Source organism: Solanum verrucosum, unplaced genomic scaffold (genome assembly GCF_900185275.1).
Source record: "Solanum verrucosum unplaced genomic scaffold, falcon-dt-bn FXZP01000182.1, whole genome shotgun sequence".
In the NCBI taxonomy this organism is placed as follows: Eukaryota; Viridiplantae; Streptophyta; class Magnoliopsida; order Solanales; family Solanaceae; genus Solanum; species Solanum verrucosum.
Window position 1 is genome coordinate 3,324,125 of NW_026020378.1, and position 19,680 is coordinate 3,343,804.

The following is a 19,680-nucleotide window of genomic DNA, read 5'->3' on the forward strand; positions in this document are numbered from 1 at the left end:
ACTTTAAACTTTGCACGATCATTAATAAGTAGTAATAATTAATATCTTATATAATGTTCATATATCATTAATAAGTAGTAATAATTAATATCTTATACAATGTTAATATAATTGATGTATAGTCTTAAATTTAAAAAATTAATTTAAGTAATAAATAATTAATGTTAAAGTAAAATAAGAAAAGATATTATTATTATTATTTTGATATTTAAAATAAATAAATAAAAACAAAAGAATTTTTTTTTTTAAATAGTGAATAAGTTAAAATAAAATATAGAATCAATTTTATTGAATGGAATTTGAAGGTGTAAGAATCTTCGGGAGATCTGTGGGATGAAAAATGAAATTACAATATTTTTTATTTTTTTTCTTAAAAATCGGAAGGATTTTATTTATTTAGTAAGCAGGGCTTATTCATACAAAAGAGGAACTAATCTAAATGATGTAGTTTCCATAGCATCTCCATCTAGAGGATGTTTTACAAATAATGGAGATGCATCAAAAAGATATAGTTTACTATTATCTAAATTTGGATCCCTTGCTTTCCTTTCGTATGTTGCTAGTAGGTCTGCCACTGTATTAGCCTCCCTTGGTATGTGCTCCGTCCTTGATTCCTCCATTTGTTTTAGTAACGATTTGCAATCCGCATAAATAGTGAATACATGTGAGTTTCACATTAAAGGATAAAATATTCTCTCTAACAAAGACGACTATGTACTCATGAGGATTCAATCCAAAGACTTTTTAATTAATGAGGATTCAATTCAATTTTTTTTAATTAAGAATAAAAGAATATTTATCACTGTACCACAATCGTTATGAATGACAAGTTACAAATTAGAATAGGTGCAATGTGGCATAATTAATCAAAAGCGATTGTCTTATCTTAATAATGAGAATGAATAATGATGACTCAGAAAAATGACTTTAATGTGTTTGTCTTTTACAGACAATTTAGTTAATGCAAAATGAAAGGAATCAAAAAATAATGTCAAACAATTATGACGAATTGACCATATTAGACGTTCAATATACGTGGGACTCGAAGATTAGTGAATAAACTTGTACTATTATTTTATTTATTTCAAAATAAGTGATATTTCATATTTAAACATATCTTTTAAATTTTAAAAAAATAATAAGATTTTTTAAAATTAGTTTATTCTTTTGTAAATTGTAAATATGTTGATATCTACTCCGAAATAGCTTTGACAACCCCACAATTTGTCTTGTGAAAGCATAATTTAGCAAACATAAGGTTTTTTTGTTATTGATGATGTCTTATTTGCTTAACCCTAATTATCACAAGATATTTGTTTATATGACTGTAATTTGCATAATGACTTTTGAATAATATAATCTAGTATATTATAAAATAGTAATTTTACACCAAACTAATGAATAATTTTGATCATTTTAAAATTTATGAATATGAATCATGTTCATATTTTTATATATAAAAAAGTAAATATAATTTTAAAAATCATGATCAAACAATACTTATTATAAAAATAATTAAATATGATATGATAAAATTATTATTTTTCACGCGATAGAACAAGTTAATATGAATAAGTAAATATAGATCGAGGAAATAATTCCAACTCCCTCCCTTGCCACACTCTAGGGCGGGACCCTCTGAGGATTTCTAAGTCAAACGGATGTAATTAAATATATTTAAATATTGATTGAGAAAAGCAAGTGGTTTTGAAAGTGGCACGTAATTTAAGTTTGTTTTTCCGTTTATTTTTACTTATTTATTTTATTATAAATAAATAAAAAATTTATGTTCCATACTATTGAGTATTAATCATTTTAAAATCACGGCCTAATATGTCTTATTTTATTTATTACTTTTTAAGAAATATCTCAAATTAAAAACGAACAACTATAGATAAACCGAAAAAGTAATTAATAAGAACCCAAATCTTTTTCAATGATATAATTATAAGAAAGATTATCATGAAAGATTCTTCACTTCTAAAATTAACGTTCGAAAATGATCCTATTATTGCAGTAATCAATCAGTTGTACTTTATTTATTATTATTGCCGTAATTATTTTTATAGGAAGCTAGCCGAAAGCTACATTCATTTTCCTATTATTATTATTATTATTATTATTTCTTGCCTCTTTTTTCTTCCCATCCCAAAATTAATCATTTAGGTTCCCACTAGGTTGATAAATTTATAAAAATATAGGATATAGAATCTACATTCCTGCTAAAATAATTAGAGACAAAGATGTAGTTACCAATAAGAGAACTTTACTTTTAAGAAATTCCAAGTTTGTGTTATTTAATTAAACGAATAATTCCTCTTTAGGGGTATTAGAAACTTATACTATTATACTTATGTATTAGTGCGTCTGACGCTAATGCAACGATTGCTTATTAGGAGACAAGATGCAAACGTTTGGAGTAATTAAATATTTCATCTTAATTAAGTCTGGTTTGTAGTTGGTTCAATTAAAAAATTGAATTAGAAAAATAAATTAATAACAAAAATGATTATACATTTGTTAATTTAAAGAATAATTCATACTTTGAATATCATATTTTAGGACTATTTGATGGATATACGTGGACTTCGTCTTACCAAGCATAAATGTTTTCATGGAATGACGTTTAATTAAACACAATACATGGTCGATAAAGTTAATTTATGAGTTGAATTTCTTTTATAAGTATTAAAATTGGTAAGAATTTTATAAAAGCTAATATACGGTATAATATTGGCATGTCATACAGAAGTGAAATTATTACTCCCTCCGTTTCACAAAGAATGACCTCATTTCCTTTTTAGTCAGTTTAAAAAAAAATGACCTCTTTCCTTTTTTGGTAACATTTTACTTTTAGCTTTTCACGTGGCATGTTTAAGACCACAAGATTAAGGGCAATTTTGTACATTTGACATAACTTTAATTTAGGACCACAAAATTCAAAAGTCTTCTTTCATTTTTTAAACTCCGTGCCAAGTCAAACCAGACCATTCTTTTTGAAAAGGAGGGAGTAAAACATTTTTCAAGACTATTAAGAGTACAGATGATGAATATATAGGTCGACAAGCTACATGATTGACCAATCTACCAAACTTTAAAAGCCAGAAAGACATTATAAATTATTGTCAAAAGATATATTCATCTATTTGGTGTCAAATCAAAGAATACAACTCATGCATTTAAAGGCATGTCTTTTACTTCCTTTGGGAATTTATTCATCTCATCTTTCGTTTAATTTTTGTACGTACATATCCAGCTAATTTTTATTTATTTTTTATGAAGTGCTTGTTTTTTCTTCAAATGATTATTAATAGGTGAATAGAAAATATCTAACTAGACAACAATGACTAGAAGGTCCCTCAAATTCAAATTACGAATGAAGTTTTTCACAGATAAGATTATTTTTTAAATATATTTTTATTTTTAGAGTCCGTTTGATTTAGCTGATTAAAATAAGTGTGAAAAGATATATTCAAAGTGTTGAAGTGCTTGGTAGTATGTTATTAAGCATTTTTTTTCCTATTAAAACGACTTAAATGTGTCGTCAAAGTTACTTACACAAAATATAAATTTTAAAAATATCTTATTATGAATTGAAAAGAACAAATGACAAAAATGAAATGTAGAGAGAGATAGGGGTTTTGTTTTAGAAGGAGCACTTGATTTGAAGAATAAAAACTGATATATTAGAAATATAAAAAAAAATAGTAAGAAAAAGGTTGATCAAAGTAAACTGCTTATAAACTTTAATTTTTTTATTTTTGGTTGATTTAAATATAAGATAAAATATGCTCTAATTTAAGATATTTTCAGGGATACCCTTTATTTATTTATGTTTGTGCCTTTAGATGATTCTTTTTTATATAAATAAAAAAAGTAATCAATTTTGTCATATTTTTATGATTATAAAAGCCAAAATTTGATTGTATGCATTTGATGTACGAATAATGAAAAATTACAAGGAGATTTTGTTTGTATTAAAACTACGTATTCAAGTTATTGACAAACCATATGATAAATGATATTTCTGATACTCTCTATCATGATATGGATAATCCAAAATGCAATATCAACTCAAACTTTATTAATTATAAGATAATTCAACAAATAAATCTACCTCATGCATGTTTAAGTGTTATGAGCAATTTTCTTTAGCCGTAACTATTATCTAATGAGCTACTATCAATCCTTAGATGTACCATTACTTTGTTTTAAAATCAATTCGAAAATATGAATAAGGTAATGTAACATGGTATCAGAGTAAGCAGAGGTCTGAGATCGGATCTCACTACCGCCTAAATTAAAAAGAATTTCTATTAGCTTGGTCCATGAAAAAAAATCAGACCCGCAAGTGAGGGGGCGTGTTGAAAATATCATTAACTAATAAAAGTGTGCTCTCTCTAATAACTTAAACTTTTAGATGAGATGATCTCACACTTTTAACATTTTCACATCTTTAAATAAGTATAGAAACCCAAAAAATAGTGGAATTAAAAAGAAAACAAAAAAATTGTGAAAAATAGCACAAAATATCCCAAATAGTAAAGCCAAGAAGCTACTACAAGTCTACAACTTTGGATGCATCGTCAAGGGTCGCTATCTGAAAATAAATCAAAGATAGAAAATAGAAATGTTATTTTAAGATGCTACCTATGTACTAAATAATCGGGTTTTTCAATAGTAATCAAAAAGTAAATCTGGAATATAATAAAAATATTTTCATGTTTGGTTGGGTAAAATGTTTTGGAAAATATTTTTCAAATCAACTCATATTCCTCAAATTTAAGGAAATTGACTTCCCTTCGTAAATTTAGGAAAACATTTTCCAAAACTCTCTTCCAACTTCATATTACATTTTTTTGTTGAAAAAATAAATTTAAAGTTTATTTTTAAAAAAATATTTTCAACTTTAATTTTTTATTTTTTACCCCACCCCTACCCCGTCAGCCCCTAACCCCTCCCTCCCCCCAAAAAAATAAAAAAATAAATTATAGTTTATTTTTAAAAAATATTTCAATTTTTTATGTTTTCACTCCAGCCCCCCACCCCCAACCAAAAAATAATAATTTATTGGTTTTTAAAAAAAAATTTCAACTTCAATTTTTTATTTGTTTACCCCACCCCTCACCCCTACCCCATCCCCCTATCACCCCTCTCCAAAAAAAAAAACTAAAATTTAAAGTTTGTTTTTAAAAAATATTTTCAATTTCAAAATTTTATTTTTCACCCCACCCCACCCCGCCATCCCCACTCCCCCCCCCCCAAAAAAAATAATTTAAAATTTGTTTTTTAAAAAATATTTTCAATTTTTATTTTTTATTTTTTATTTTTCACCCCACCCCCTACCCTCGACCCCCCTTCAACCCCCAGCCCCCCAAAAAAAAATATTCTTTTTTCACCCCACACCACGCGACCTCCCTCCCCCCCCCCCCCACATCAGCCCCCCAACCCCTCAAAAAAAATAATTTAACTTTGTTTTTAAAAATATTTCCAATTTGAATTTCAATAATTATTTTCTACTCTCTAATAAAAATAAAAGATATTTTTCATTCATAAATTAAACACTAAAAAATATTTTCTACTCATCAACCAAACATGAAAAAATAAGTCAATAATCTACTTGTTTTTGAGAAAAACATTTTCCTTCGTACCAAACACACCCTATAGCTAACTCCTTACGACATTTCCCTACTACAATTCTCTGATCGTAGCTACTTGTTTCAAAATTCTACCCACTCAAGAAATTCCTTACAACTCAATGCAACACATATTACAAAACCTAGTAAAGTAAATAGGTTTAAGACTAAAAAAAAATCAAACTAGACAATTAAAGAACTGTAAGCAATAATCTTCTTATGAACAAGTTCTTCTTCGTTGCTGATCGATTGATACTCTCTCACAATAATACTTGAATATATTCTGAATTCATATAGTGGTATCTATCGTATTCAACAAAGTGATCTCCCGAACATTTTAAGGTTTAGGTTGAATTTAACAATTGAAATTGATTTCAGAAGATTGTATATCAAATTTCGAGTTGTTGAACAAAATTCAAAGGAAAAAGATGTTATGAAATTTTCATAGAGGAAGTTATGGTGTCCCGTTAGGATCTTGTGGTCGAATCTAGCGATTTAATACTCCCTCTGTCTCTAATTACTTGTCCACTTTTAAATTGACGCGCCTTTAAGAAAACAATAATTGGCATAGTGAGTTTACCATTTTATCCCTATTAATTATGAAATGAAAGAATTAAAAACTTAAGATTTTCAAAAAGTTCTACCTTTTTCAAAGTAATAAATTGAGGGTATAATAGGTTAAAAAAAATTGTCCTTTATTAATTTGTCAAAATAGACAACTAATTAGAGACAACTAAAAAAGGAAATGTAGACAAGTAATTAGGGACAGAAGGAGTATAATTTATGGTCAAAATTATGGCAATTCATCCGAATTTGTACATTAATATTTGTGAGGCTGCATGCTTTGTTCATTAAAATTTGAAATTTGACTGGCTTTGGGTCAAGTTTTAGCAACCTATTAGAATTTTGATCGTAGAAATTGATATTTTTATAAAAAATGATAAAAAAATAATTCATTAATTTAAAATTATGACGATTCACTAAAATTTAACTTTGACCGCAAATTATTCTTACAACTTTTTTTACGGGATTCAAACTTAAATGATGGTAAGAAAATTATTATTTGTGCAACCACACACTTCCCTGATTCTTGAAACAAAATTTTCTCCCGACCAGAGTAAAAACTAGTAATATTTTTAATTGACAATTAAGCTTTGTTAAGTAGCACCTTTCTCATATAATTGATTGATTAAACTCTTAAAAAATTTATTCTCTTAAATCACAATGCAAGAAAACAAACTATCTTGTCATAAGGACAGAATGTCATGTGCTTTACATTAGATTAAACTAATTCTATTTCTTAGTGATACTCAAGAATAAAGAATGATTATCTTTTAATTTGTAGGAGTAGTAACCAATAAGGATTTAATAGAAATGATTTTTCACAAAATCAAAGTGGCCCAACAATTGATAACGATATTTCTTACTTTATGGAAAAATAGATTCTCAAAGGGAATGATTAGTTGCAGTTGATTTTATTTGATTAAACAAAGTTTGTTAATTATCATACTATTATGAGTAAAATTTGAAGAAAAGTCGCAAATTTCGACTTTAATCACACAATTAACACCCTAAGAAAGTTCTAAGTTTTTCTCTTCTTTTTTTTTTTGCTTAAATATGGAAGGTGTTTTATTTAATTAATTATGAAGATTTAACCATACAAAACAGGGGAACTAAAACTAGATGATCTAGTCTTTCTCTTTTAGGAATGGGTAAAATTAACACATCTCTTGAAAGTGTACATAAGAAAATGGGTGTTATCAATTACAAGCTCTCTTATTAGTTATCCAACAAATAGTTTTCGAAACAAATAAACTTTGACTTATTTTAAGGATAATAATATTTTTGATACCTAAATTATTGGTAAATTTTACTTTTGATCCTTGGGACACGAGACTCAACAATTTAACCTTTAATTAATTAAAATAAGTATTTTTGTCCTCTTTGTGTATAAAATATATTGTAATGGATTATATATTAAATTATATTACCATCAAATATGAAATATTGATACAAATTAACATATCACATGGGTAGTTGAGTAGTGAAATGATTAATGTTTGTGATAAATTTGTGAATATTCACAAGCTAAGAAATCAAAATGAACAATTCAATTAATCGAAATTTGAACGTCCATAGTCATATATCATAGGAACTAAAATAAAAATTTATCGATAATTGAGGGACTAAAAATGCAACAGCCCTTTATTAGTATATAAATATGAAAAGGGTCAAAAATGCTCTTAAACTATGTCAAATTGAACAAAAATGTCATCACTTATTAATAATTTGATCTAGAAATTTCTCTGTCATAAATAGTTTGGTTAAAAAATATCTTTACAACAAAAAGTTTGGTCCAATAATACTCATATTGTTACCTAATGAGTCAAAAATGCTTTTTTCCTAATGAATCTATTAGTTTTCTTTTTTAGACACACTCTAATCCTAATAAAAACATTACTTTCAAAGAACATTATTCTTGTTTTTTAATTAAAAAATCACTCCATATACCTTTTAACTAATAATATACGTTATATATATATATATATATAGTCACCCCATACATATATAAAAGATTATCGTTGCCCCATCATTAATTTTCATTTAGAAAACAATAAAAATAAAATCCTAAGTTTTCGTTTAAAGGGATAAAGTATCCTTTTCCACCAAAAAAAAATTACACTCATAGTTGAGTGAATTTCTGAGAAAAAAAATCCATAATTGAGTTATCATATGAGATATTATCTTGAGAAAATAGTGTATAGTTTAGTTTTGGTATTACTAATCTCTTATTTGGTTCAATTTATGTATAACTAAATTATGCAAGTATTCGTTATACAATATTTAGTATTATCCTATGCAGTGGCGGATCCAGGATTTAGAGTCCGTGGGTGCCAAATAGACTTATCGATTAAATTAATTTTATATTTGATTAAATTATTTGTCTTTTCGATATATATCATAAATCAATCAATAAAATGTAAATAATAAGATATTACACTTTTATTGAGTATTTAATCAAATAAAAGACAAGTCAAAGGAGTAATAATGTAATTAATTTAATTTAAGTCAATAACAATTATAAAAAAATAAAAATAAAAATCGTGCCAGTGCTTGGAGCATTTTTTTTTTCTTAAAAAACGTCTGCATCAAATTTCTCAAAAAAATAGGTACAAATGGGATTCGAACTCGCAACATCAGCCTTCTAAAGTTGCCCTCCTACCATGGCACCACAAGACAATTTTGTTCTGTGGGTGACACGCTTTATATTTATATAAATATTATATATATATACCTATGTATATATAGAGTTTCCGTCGAAGTTCGGGGGTGGCGTGGCACCCCCAAACCTCTGCATAGATCCGCCACTGATCCTATGCATAACTAATATATAAAAACCATTGTATTAGCAATATCAAGGTTATTAACATATGTATATATTAACATGGTTAAATATATTGTTACTCCTAAAAGTGTACAAATAAAATAATGTGGAGGATATTTTTGTATACAAATAATTTTTTGTTTAAAATTATGCAATGCATGCCATTTTTAAGGAAATTTTTAATATATCAAATCAAATATTGAATAAGAAATAATGCCAACATAACTAGTTTCAGCATTACTATTCCTCAACATAACTACAACAATGCCCTATATTCATCACTATTCTTACACTCTACTAGACCACCCCTAACCCCCCCCCCCCCCCTCCACACCCCCACCCCAAAAAAAAAATGAAAGGAAAAAGTTGAAAGTTGTACATTATTAAGAGGGATATTATAAAGCCTATATAGATGCAAACGGATATGAGGGACCATGCCATAGAAATATCGACACATGTTTACGTAAATAATTCGAAAAATAATATGAAATTTCCATCGAGAATTTTAGTTTTTTGGTGTTTATAAGTTTTTGAATTTCCATATTAGAACAAATTTATGATTTTCTTTTCTTTCTATATTTTTAGGATGTGTTTGTGCTTGAAAGAGTCGAGTGAAGTGTAGATATACTCGATTTTTAGGATGATTTTAATCATTTTACAAATTTAATCACTTCGAAACACACAACGGTTAAATAAGGAGACCAATTAAGGTGACCTGTGAAATTTTTACGAAATAATTAGCATGCACTAAATATAAATAAAACATACTTCCTCCGTCCCTTTTTAGTTGTCCACTTTAGAAATGGCACACAGATTAAGGCAACAATGATTAGCACAGTGAAGTTACAATTTTACCCTTATGACAACTTTTCACTTCAAAATTACAATCACTTCTTTGAATTCAAGTGAAATAAATTGGAGGGAAACAACATACACTTTTTCAATTTTCAAGAAGTGTAAATAAGGGTATAATAGGAAAAAATTTGTTGTCCTTTCTTGATTTGTCAAAATGGACAACTAAATAGGGACAACTAAAAAAGGAAATATGGACAACTAAATAGGGACGGAGGGAGTATTTACTTTCATTTTCAGTCTACACCCACATGACTCAACATATCATCGTAATAATAGATTTATAATTATGGAATTTACTGTCGAAGTCATTGTTATTATCCGACACAATTGGCAAGTCATCTCACAAAAATATCATGAATCTCTTTCTGACACTCACTTTCTAGGTAAAATAACATAATAAAAGTGTCTCAAAGTTCAAAACTCAGCACATATGAAAAAAATATATTAGATGATTCCTTTTATCTGTTCTAATTTAAATGGACTGAGTTATCTGATATTTGTCATTGATAAGAAGTGACAGATATCTTGTGAAGTTAGTTGAAGTGCGCAAAATTAAGCTAGTCATCCGAACATAGTAATCATTAAAATAATAGTAATAATAATAATAGCAAAAGTGATATAGACTTTTTGTTAGTAAATTATTTATCTTTTTGAATTTTGGGGTAAAGTGGGGATAATGTAAGAAGACAAAAAGGAGAAGGAAAGTAAAGGCTAATGGGACCTAAATACATGAGGTTGAAAGTGCCCTCACAGCTAAGGTTTTTTTTTGTTTGTTGATGATGGGGTCTCTTTAATTTGGTTGATTTGATTTTTTGGTACGGATGAATCTACATATAGTGTCCAATAATAGAGAATTGTATTATGGGCATGAGGATTTTGGTGTCTGATTGTCATACATTTGCATATATAGTTGATTGAGTGGGTGAGATGGTTCTTCAATTTCACTTGGCTAGTTTTTCCTTGAGCTTCCTCTCAATTATTATTTAGTGGGTATCCAAAAGTTGAATTGTATGAGTAGAATGGCTACTCCTTGAAATGGTGGGGTAAATTAACTTTTGAAATAGATGTGTACATACAAAATACTTCATGTCTACCTATTCTCCCTATTTTAAGAAACAACTTCATATAGGCTTTTCATAGGGATGACTTTGTGTACCGCCTCCATTTTACTTGGATTTTTATGCAACACTCTTGTTTAAGGAAACACCCCACAACAAATAAAGAATTTTGTGATAATTATTTAGCAGCAATAATAAATATATATCGTTGTTCTATTATATTTTGTAGCAATAATAAATATGTGTATTTATATCCAACACCTTATATAAATATCGTTAAAAGATTTAACGATTCTAAATATAATGACATTAACTCAATTATTGCAAAAAATATTTTTATCACAATATATATATACTGGGATCTTTTAGAGTTAAGATTGCTCTTTCATGATTTTGTTCCCATTTTTCTAATGGATTTTCTCCATAAGATTTTTGTAAATTTTCTTTAATTTTCCTTTATGTCTAAGTAAAGTATATGCATATAGTGTATACGTAAAAGTTATAATATGAATAAAAAGTTTGATTTCCTTCTCTTGCATTTCTGAATCTTTCATCTGATAGATTTATCACTATCGGACAGTTAATTCCTTCTTTGAAAGTCGATTTGACTAGTATTTGGATTCCTCCTAAATGAACATAATTCATTTTCTTTCTTTTCTTTTCAGGAATTTTCCTAAGAATCTGTTCTATCATAGGTTTTCATTCTTATTAATTTTAAGTTGAGTAATTCTTTGATTTGAATTTTAAATTCAATTTTGTCGTCTTCATTGTAGAGCATGGGTTTTACTCTAATGATTATACTGGGATCTTTTAGAGTTAAGATTGCTCTTTCATGATTTTGTTCCCATTTTTCTAATGGATTTTCTCCATAAGATTTTTGTAAATTTTCTTTAATCTTTTCTAGATTAAGGCATTTACACTTATATATATATATATATTGTTGCTAAAAGAAAAATCTATTGCTACTAAACATCTCTTTTATCGCAGTGACAAGTTGTAGGACAAAGTTGTAAGAACTAATTAGAAAAGTGAGAATGGACTTAATTTTGTGTTATTTAAAATATAAATAACCATAAAAGTATATAATCTATTGATAATTATGATAGTAGTGGGGACTTTCCACTTGTGAGTTTGATTCTCACTATCCCTTTTCCCCTTGCTTCTCCTTCTCTCATGTAATATAACAACACACTATAATATATTTATATGATAACCTAAAAAGGTAAGGGAATTTTTTGTGGACGGAAGATGTATATATTTGTCCATATTTAATAATTGGTATATGAGATAATTAAATATACTGCCATAGTTTCTTTTTTCAAGAAAATATTTGTATTCTTTATTAAAAGTGGAAGTTGTCCTCAAGAAGAAGAGATCTTGAAAGGCCCACTATTGTTTGATTAACAATGCACCTTAGGATAAGTTGACTTCTATCGCTCTCTTAGCTTTTTTAGTGGTTGGCACTTCCATTGGACACTATTTCATTTCTTTTAGGCAATAACCCAAGAACATATCTATTGCACCTAAAAAGGCAAACTGGTTGGCCTATAGACGTGTGACCCTGTCCTATTTCACACACAATGCAAGACGTTTGAATTTAGTAACTTTCCAAGACGTGCAATGTATATGGTTTTTTAATTTATTATTTTCCATGTGGATTCTTGGTTCATATTAGTTACTAGTGTGATCACACATACAAGGATTATTGTTTGTTGGGATTTGGGAGGAGTAGCCAAAGTCCCCTTGTATGAGTGTCACGAAGCTAGGGTTGGCTACCCTACTCTCAAAAGTATTATTAATTGTTTGGGGAGATAGGCTAATACTTCCTGATGTACCGTGGACTTCTAGTACTTATAATATTTTAAATATGAAGCTTTGCATGTGTCTTAAGCATTTGCAAGTAGATTTGATGGTATTTTAGCTATGTTTGCAGGAAAGTAGGTTGCGACAGTCTGAGGATGAAACTTAAGTGAAGAAACTAGTTTTTGAAGACCTACGGGTCAACCTACGAGCCGTATGATTGACTCGTAGATGAAGGCTGAAGATGATGGTGATATTTTGGCTAAGTATAGGGCAACGAAAGCAGACTACGAGTTGTAGAATGATCTATGAGCCATAGGTCTGAGTCGTAGAAAAAGTTAGAAATTGTGAGTCCCGGTACATTGAACGATGAGTTGTTAGGACGGACCGTGCAAAGGTCTACGAGTCGTAGATCATGTCCGTAAGAAGAGTCCAAATAGCCTTTGAAGAAGCTGCATTCTACGGGCTTGGTCTACGAGCCGTAGACCATGAACCGTAGACTTGACTGTCGAAGCCCACTTTTCTATGTTTCCTTTTCCTAGTTTATTTAGGATTAGATGTTTATAAATAGTCATTTTCTTTCTCTTTTCTTTTTACTGTTAGATAATTGAATACTTTGTTTTTGGTTTTGAGAATTATTTAGTGAACAATTTGTCCATTTTAATTCTTGAAGCATCAATTTATAATACATCTTTTGTTCGTCAATGTAAGATTACGAAATTTAACTACTCTAATTATAAGTTCACGATTTATTTTAACAACCTTATTATGAATTGTGATAACTCAAGCATGAGTAGCTAAATCCACAACTAGGGTTAGGGGAACCATGATGAATTAACAAAGTAGACCTAATAATTAGTAATTCTTGAATAGTGTTTATGCATGGATTGTTAATCTCTTTGCTATAATTGCCTTTTGTTGGGTTTTAAAAGGTGTGAATAGAAAATGAAGAGTTGCGACTTTTATGAAGAGTTGTGACTTTGATGAAAAGTTGCGACTAGTATGAACAGTTGTGACTTTTATCAAAAGTTGCGACTTTTATGAAAAGTTGTGACTTTTATGAAAGGTGGTGACCTTTCCGAAAGATTGTGACTTTTCAAAGGTTTGTGACCTTTCCGGTAAGGCACAATAAAAACCTTTTCACACTACCCTCTGTTTTCTATAAATTGAGGCATTTCCTCTCATTTTAAAAGAACCAATTTCTGGACTTCTTCTTCTACTACTAAATCTAGTATTCTAAGTGTACTTTACTGTCGTTGAGTGGCTCGCTGACACCAACGTTTCGGGTATCAATACACTGGTGATTGAGATCATTCTATCTTGGGAGGACATATTCCAAATCAAACCTCGGATACTAGAGGGGAATAATTTCCTTAAGGGGACACTGTGCATCAGTGGGCTTGATCTTCTTTCTGTTTTTCCAAATTCTGGTATGTGTTACAGATTTTAGATTTGTGAATTAATTTATGTTCTTCTATTCTTCACTGGTTCATTAAACTTTGGTAACTTCGTGTTTCTGCAAAGTTTGTTGGAATCAGTAAGATTCTTTAAACACAGATTGACAACAATTCTTCTTTAAGAAAAAATATTTCGTATATTTTTTCTAATCTGTTTCTGATTCTAGTTTCTCTACTAGTTTTAATTTTCTAGTTGTGAAAACGTTCTTAAACTTTATTGTGTCTTACGAAGTTCTTCAAAGTTTTGTTCTAAGTATCTTAGGAATACAAGATCAACAACAATCTTAAGGAAATTATTATATTGTTGGTATTTCTTGTATTCTACTGACTAAGAGAACCAGATCATGGAAGCAGAAGATTAATGCATTACTTCTCCAAAATTCGGTGCTTTGTTTAGCAAGGTCGAAGTGAGAATGTACAGAAAAAATGGTGGTATTCCGGTTAAAGATTACACCAGGTAACCTTCTTATTATTTTGTCTAAGGAGGAAAATAGTTTCTAAGAGTTAACAACTTTGATTTTTTATCATGTGTATCTTTGGATAAAGATCTGCAAACCATATATTGTGGAATGAATTTTGCTTGGCAAATAGTGTTGCCTTTAAAATTCTTTAGTTTGAAAAATGAGATATGCATATTTTTATTTGATAAAATAGTATGTCAAAATGTTATAGTTGGAAGGCTATTGAAAATAAAAACATTTCTATGTGATAAAGAATATGTTTAATTTTGCTTGGAGACGGAAAAAACTTTTGTAATTTTGTACTTCATGTGAAATTTGATTGTGTCTAATTTTTGTAGACTAAAAACTTTTGTAGTTTCTACTCTGGATAAATCAGACTGTGCAATTGGTTTGAACAATATGAAAACTTCACATAATAAATCAATGTTGTACTTTTGACTTTCTATAAACTTCACTGTTATATAGAAACAAATTGTACAAAAAAGTTTATCTTTATTGTTAGTATTCTAAATACGAAGTGGTATGTCCATTTGTGATAGAGGGAAAAATACCAGTGACTTAGAGTTTGTGATTTTGTGCCTCTATGGAATGAACTTTGACACTATGTAAAGATTGTCAAAGAGAATTGAAGCAATATAATTCTTTTGTAGAATAATATTTCCAAAAGAGATTTCATACTGCTGATATACCGTGAGTTTACGGTATTTCTAATACATTTCACTAACAAGTTGTGTGTGTCTAGGGCCTTTTTGTATTGGTTTTTATGTGTTTTTATTGTATTTTGCAGGAAAGATGTTCAGACGCAGAAGTATAGAGACAACTGAGAAAAATGCAGAAAAAAGGCATTCATGGAGGTGATCTACGGACCGTAGGTCCATTGACGGTCCGTAGGTGATGATCGTAGATCATCAGGCAATGTATGGATGACAAATCAGGGAAATCTGACCAAGTGTTGAACCACGGTGGCCATTGACGGTTCATAGATTGATCTACAGACCATACTGATCGATCCGTAGAATGAGACTGCGAGGGTTCCAGTACCTGATTTTTGAAGATTCTAAGTGCGAAGCTACGGAGGGGATTAACGGACCGTAGATCGATCTACGGTCCGTCCTGCAAGTCTGTCGTTTGCTTCAGAGAAGCTGATTTTTGAAAGCTGAAATATTTTCTAAGTCCTGGCTGACGGAAGGGACTTACGGACCGTAGATCCATCGACGGTCCGTAAGTCAGTCTCGTGGAATGAAGTCGCGTGCCTGAACAAACTTTCCTTAATTTGTTTCCCTTTTAATTTAGGATTTGTTTTCTATAAATAGGGCATGTAAACCTTGTTTTTGGGGGTTAGACATTATTATTCTAGTTTTACTTTGTGACTTTGGGAGATTTATTTGCAACCCTAGCAATTATTAATTTCCTAAGTTCGTTTTGAAGATTTTGGCTTTGCAATTCAAGTTAAATTTCTGGGTTTATTATTCTATTTACGTAAGTTCATGATTTCTTCATCTACAACTATGAATTGTGTTCTTGCTAATATGGGTAACTAAATCCACAACTAGGGTTGTGGTAACCATGAGCGATTAACAAAGTATGAATAGTAAATAAGCAATTCTGGAATAGTGTTTTGCATGCATTGATAATTCTTTTGTTTAGAAGTCTTTTTAGCGAGTGCACGCGTTAGAACTCGCCTTGTTGCTACTTGCCGGACCAAGGAGGTAATCAACAAGAAAAGAATTATCAACATAGATTTAGTGTGATACTATCTAATAAGCTAGTGTCGATTGGTGCGAAGTAATAACTAAGCCAAACATCCACTTGAAAAATATGGTGTCCGTCACAATGTAGCCACTCCTTACCATCCACAGACTAGCGGTCAAGTTGAAGTATCCAACAGAGAGATCAAACAGATATTGGCAAAGACTATGAATGCTAATAGAACGGATTGGTCAAGGAAGCTTAATGATGCTCTATGGGCATATCGCACTGCATACAAGACCCCCATAGGTATGTCCCCTTACCAACTTGTATATGGAAAGTCTTGTCATTTACCAGTAGAACTAGAGCATAAGGCTATGTGGGCAATGAAAAAGTTAAATTTGGATTGGGGCGCCGCATCTAATCAAAGGATGAATGACTTGAATATGCTTGATGAGTTTTGCCTAAAAGTTTATGAAAGTTCAGCCTTGTACAAAGAGAAAATGAAGAGGTATCATGATCAAAGAATTGAAAAGCGAGAATTTGTGGTTGGTGATCTTGTGCTGCTATTCAACTCTAGGTTGCGCCTGTTTCCAGGCAAACTCAAGTCCAAATGGACCGGGCCATTTTTGCTCAAGAAAGTGCTCCCTCATGAAGCGGTTGAGCTTGAAAATAAGGATGGAACAAGGTTCGTGGTAAATGGGCAAATGATCAAGATCTATCTAGGAAATGCTGAAACTGTGCAAGAAGTGATTGAGGCCTACAATCTTGATAAAGTCTGAGTAATCAAGACACTTGCGTCGTGCCGTGACGTTAAATCAAGCGTTGCTTGGGAGGCAACCCAAGATGTACAATCTAGCCAACGATAGGGTTCTGTTTCACATTTAGTAGTTTAGCTTTCACTGTTTAATTGCGTCTTTGTATCAATTTAGGTAGGTGTTTTAGTTCTTAGTGTTGGCTAGAATTAGTATAGGGTCCGTGTCTAAAAAGTGTCCAGAAAATGTAAAAAAAAATAGCCTAATGGTTGCTATATGTGCAGGTACACCACGAAATAAATCTGCAGAAAATGGTCTGGTGCTGAGGTCTACGGACCCCATCGACGATCCGTCGATTCATCAACGAACCGTAAATGGTGTCCGTAGATCCCAAGTAAGCCCCTACATTTTTCTAAGTGTAATAGTGATCTACGGACCGTAGATCGACTCACGGACAGTAGACGGGGTCTCGTGAGTCCAAACCCTAAGGCTGTCTGACCCGACCCGGACCCCTCTATTTAAAAAAACCCCATGTTTTAAACCATTCCCCTTCCCTCCATTACTCCCAAAATCGTTTCCCCCATTCCTTAAACTCCCTAAATCACTCCATAACTCCCCCATAATATCATCCCTTCCATAAATTCCCAAATCCCCTTCCTTTTCAAATACAACCCATTCCATATTCCACAAGAAGGGTCCGGTGTTTGGTCAATAGGGAAGAGGTGATTCATTGGTCTTGCTAAGCTTAGTGGCGTCACACAATCACCCCACTCCTCATTGCTTGTAAGGTAATAGACTTTCCCCTCACTTTGATTTTCGATTCATAGATTGAATATAGAAAGTCGAGAGTTGGGTCTTGACCTTGGGTAGTTGTTAGATAAAATTGCATGATAAACTTCATAATTACAATGCCTTTGGAACGATAAATAGTGATTGTATAACTTTATTGTATGTGATTGTAAGTCTATATGTAAGTTTCAACTTAGGGTTCCAAAATTTGTCTAAATTGTTTGGTAAAATGACCAGTCGGAATCTTAAGAATGAAGAACTAGCATAATTGAATGTTGAAATGCATGATGAAGCTTTGTTAATGTTGGAAAATAAGGCCAACTATGATTGATCAGAAAATTATGGATGAAACCTGGCACAGATGGCATCCACGATACCCCGTCTACGAAACGTAGATCCATCTACGGACCGTAGATGAGGTTCGTCACTGGATGCACTCAAAAAAATTATCAAATGTAAAACCACGGACGTGGACTACGGACCGTTCTGCACATCTGTGGTTTCCATTTGCAACCTATATAGTTGGCCCCCTGATCCACGGAAGAGCTCCACAGACCGTAGATCAATATACGGACCGTAGATACCCTCCGTGGATGACCACTGTAGCTTATGTCTGAATTTTTTTTGGGACTTTGTTATTGTTCATTTATAATTCTCAACTTCTTCTTAGTATAGTTACGGTTTGTCTTGGGTACAAATATCGCTCCCACAGGTAGAATGGCACCGAAAAAGCTGGTCACCCACTCAAAACGGGGCAACTCAAAATCTATTGCCCCTAGTTTTCGGTTAAATGATGAGGACACAGACACCGACACAGATCCAACATATGTGCCTCTCAACACTAGGACTTATTGCACTGCACCTCGAGGCATCCCCCGAAAGGTGCTTCCCGACGTAGTCACTGTCTTTCAGTCTGATGAGGAGCACACACTGATCGGGTCACCAACTTGGGCTGCTTCCAGTTCAGAGGGGTCTATGTACGGGTCCGAGTCTGCCCATGCTTCAGGCTCCGAGTCTGCCCACTTTTCACAATCCGAGTCTGCCCATGGTGCAGGGTCCAATGCTAAAGCAGCCACAGAGTCTGGAAAGAATGACCAAACAGCCTCGTCTGATGAGGCAACTAGCTCGGAGTCCATACTTGCACCACGAAATGATGACCCCACTCCTGTAGCAGGCGAGCTAAATAGGTAGTGTGTAGAAGGCCAATGGCAAATTTATCGGGATGCCAAGATGGTAAACGACAAACAGAAAATGGCCCGACTAATTACAGAGGAGCGCAGAGTCGTCACGGGGAGCTTGCATACTGTTCCAGACATTCACCGGTTGTTCAACCTTCACAAGTGTGACTGGATGGCCCGATACCCAGGGACGCATAGCGAGGAGATTGTGCGGGAGTTCTATGCTTCCTATGTTGCCACTCTCCGCGGTTCCATTTCCAAGCGGTCAAAGCCCCTAGCTCAGGATCCGCTCACTTCCACTTTGGTTTGAGGTTGTCCGGTGGACATATCACCTCCCACGATCAGACGCTTTCTCTATGGTCCTACCACGAGTCACTCTTGGTCTCTCAACACTGCTGAGTTTGACTATAGATGGGACATCGTGTGGAGTGGCACTTTCCAAAGGAACGCTGAGCAGCGAGAGGCTATTCTACTATGGTTGGCCAGGTACATTGCTGCAGATGGCGAGCGTGCGGAATGGGTTGCCGCTCCACGATTGGGCATCCGAAAGGCCACATTAAATTTTGTGGCCAAGTTCTTCTAGCTAGTGGTGCGTAACAGAGTGTCGCCGACAAAAG

The 19,680-nt window shown here is 31.8% G+C and overlaps 1 pseudogene; it reads right to left on the bottom strand.

The window, feature by feature from the left end:
- LOC125838887 (uncharacterized) overlaps positions 1-19,021 on the bottom strand; it is a 65,410-nt pseudogene extending 46,389 nt beyond the window's left edge.
- Positions 19,022-19,680: the final 659 nt, after the last annotated feature.